Genomic DNA, 3,049 nt, shown 5'->3' on the forward strand with positions numbered 1-3,049 from the left:
AAAAAAAAAAAAAAAAAAAAGGAAATTCCAGGGCAACACGGCGGAACGGCACGTGCACGAGAGGCCGGCACCCCGAGACCTGTGCCGGGCTCGCTTCCTGCCTCTCCTGCACCTGCTACCGGACCACCACATGCGTTTAAAAAAAAAACAGCGGCTGAATGATCGAGCTCCTCAAAGAGCTTCCGGCTCAGAAAACCCTCACTGACGTGGTTCAGAAAAGGTGAACCCCGGGCCGTTCCAGCGCCAGGCTGCCCTTGAGCCGGGAGGGGTCGGGGCCCGGCTCCACTCGGGACCCCGAGGGCCGACAAGCCGGGCTCTGCGACCACGTGTCCTCGCAGCTCCAGGCGCCCGGTCGGCTCCGGCCTCCGGGACACGTGGCCGGCACCCCCTGGACCCTCACCCGCGCCCGCCCGCCCGCCCGCCGGCCTCCCTACCGCCCGGACGCGACCCCTTTTACCTCAGAGCACAGGGGCGCGGCGGGCCAACCCCATGGAAACAACGCGCCGCCGCCGAGCGCTGCAGGATCCGCCGGCCGCCCCGCCGCCCCCGTCAGCCGCTCGCCCGGCCGCCCGCCGCCTCGCTCCCTCCCGCGGAGGACCGCCGGCCCGAGGTGGCGCCGGAGCGCTGGCAGAGGGGCGGCGGCGGCGGAGGCTCAGGGGGAACTGACAAAGCCCGGCGCGCCGCCGCGCCGCTACTTATAGCGCCGCGCGTGTCGTCATGGAGACGCACCAGCTCAAACCAGCCGCGATCGGTTCCGTCCGGGCGTCCTCCCAGGGAGGGGGCGGGCCAACCCGGGATGAGGAGAGGGAGGGGTGGGGGTCGCCGGCTGATCGACGTCAGCACCTCCCAGCCCCGCCAACCCCGCCCCTCCCTGGCCCGCCGCCAGCCCGCGCATGCGCACCAGCCGCGGGCTGCCCGGGGCTCCGCGCGCCCGGCCGGCCGCCTAAGGCTGCTCTCCTCTGGCACGCCAGCCGAAGGATTGCAAAACCTGCCTCTGAACGCCCGCCGGATGGCAGCGTGTGCGCCAAGCCAGCGCTCTCCTTCCACCTGGCATCAAATGCCGCGTGCCCTCAGGCAGAGAACGGAAATCGCTTGGCGCGAGCGGGCCACGTGGACCCTACCTGGCGGACCCGGGCCCCTTTCTTTCTGCGGGGCGTCTGTATATGCCGGTGGGAGGACCTGGAGGTGATCCTGGAGCAGCTCCACCGCACGATGAAGGGGGGCAGGAGGCAGAAGGGGCAGCGGTCAGCGGGCAAATTAAGAGGCACAGCTCTGGGCAGCTCTCGAGCCGCTGAGCGTATTGAACCGCGTCTGACATGTCCGGGTGTCTTCCTAGAAGGTAGAGGGCACGCGAAGAGGCACGTTGCGCTTGTTAAGCCGGAGAGACTCGTCTAAGGGCATTAGGGCAAGGGGTGGGAGGTAACAGGTCTGCAAGCCACCGGGCGATCCACTGTCCTTCGTATTGTTCAGTCGCTCAGTCGTTTCCGACATTGCGACCCCAGGGACTGCAGCACGCCAGGCGTCCCTGTCCGTCACCATCTCCTCCTGGAGCTTGATCAGACTCCTGTTGGTTGAGTCGGTGATGCCATCCAGCCATCTCATCCTCTGTCATCCCCTTCTCCTCCTGCCTTCAATCTTTCCCAGCATCGGGGTCTTTTTCTAGTCAGTGGGCTTATCAAATCCGGTGGCCAAAGTATTGGAGCTTTAGCCTCAGTCCTTCCAGTGAATATTCAGGATTTATTTCCTTTAGGATGGACTGGTTTGATCTCCTTACAGTCCAAGGGACTCTCAAGAGATTTCTCCAACACCACAGTTCGAAAGCATCAATTCTTCCGTGCTCAGCTTTCTTTATGGTCCAACTCTAACATCCATATATGACTACTGGGAAGACCATAGCTTTGGCTATTCAGACCTTTGTTGGCAAAGTTATGTCTCCACTTTTTAATATGCTGTCTAGGTTTGTCATAGCTTTTCTTCCAAGGAGCAAGCATCTTTTAATTTCATGGCTGCAGTCACCATCTGCAGTGATTTTGGAGCCTAAGATAATAAAGTCTGTTACTGTATTGAGTGGCACTTATCAATGACTTCTCTGAGGGCAGCTATGATTGGCTTGCTTTGGGAGGTTATGTGAGTCCCAACACAGCACCAGTGTCTACAGGAGGAATACATATGGCAAAAACTGGGAAACTGGGAGTCCCCAGGAGTGCAGCCAAGACTCTGGTAAAGAACTGGCCTGTCCTAGATGCTGCCCACCCTCACCTCCGCTGCCGACCTCAGGGAGGCACGTGGGGCATTTTTTTCCCCTTGCATTTAAAGTGTTCCTTCCCTTGTAGACAGTCCAACAGACACCATTATGTCCCAACGTCGGGTGTGACTGACCTGAGGGCTGCGGGTGGGAGTAAAAAGCTGTGAAACTAGGGCCCGCCACACAGTCAGTGCAGGGAACGAGCCTGGCAGAGCTCAGTACTATTGTCTACCTCGGTCTCAATTTGCTGTGTGATCTTGGGTAAGTTACCTCCCCTCTCTGGGCCTCAGGAGAAAAGTGGACTAGATGACCCAAGGATCTTTACTGCTACAAAAACCTCCTTTGTGAAGAGTACTAGTTTGATGAATGCAGAAGTGAGTGAGTAATCTAACTTTCCCTGGGCCATGCATGGCTCCCACAGAATCAAGAGACACCAGAAGAGGGTAAACAGCAGCGAGTCCTCGTCCGTGAGGCGACATGACAGCTGCCTTTACTCTTGGTCGCCCTGATCAATTTCATCTTTACACAGTCCTTGAGCAACCACTGAGTACCAGGTACCACTATGGGGGGCCGGGGGCGGGGGGCTGGGGGGGAGTTACTCCACCCCAGCAAGTTTAATTCCTAGGAGGGATTGAGATTAACAATGCAATAAACAGTCCCATCTGAGAACATTATAGCCCCAGGCACTAACTAAGTGGGACAGCTTGGATTTCGTGGTGAACACTGGGATTTGTCCCCGCTCTGTGAAGAAACATTTTGTTCCAGTGACACGCAGATTTTTTTCCCTCAAACTCCGGAAGTCTC

The 3,049-nt window shown here is 58.7% G+C and overlaps 1 protein-coding gene across 3 annotated transcripts in view; it reads right to left on the reverse strand.

Moving 5' to 3' along the window:
* The window catches only part of ODC1 (ornithine decarboxylase 1), a 7,218-nt gene extending 6,556 nt beyond the window's left edge, over window positions 1-662 (reverse strand). The window contains exon 1 of one of the 3 annotated variants that reach the window (XM_010852060.1): window positions 458-662. The gene's annotated coding sequence lies outside the window, so the exon portion shown is untranslated. The remainder of the gene's footprint in view (window positions 1-457) is intronic. The other 2 variants (XM_010852059.1, XM_010852061.1) reach the window with 2 other exon arrangements.
* Window positions 663-3,049: the final 2,387 nt, after the last annotated feature.

This window comes from Bison bison, unplaced genomic scaffold (genome assembly GCF_000754665.1).
Source record: "Bison bison bison isolate TAMUID 2011002044 unplaced genomic scaffold, Bison_UMD1.0 scf7180017864307, whole genome shotgun sequence".
NCBI lineage: Eukaryota > Metazoa > Chordata > Mammalia > Artiodactyla > Bovidae > Bison > Bison bison.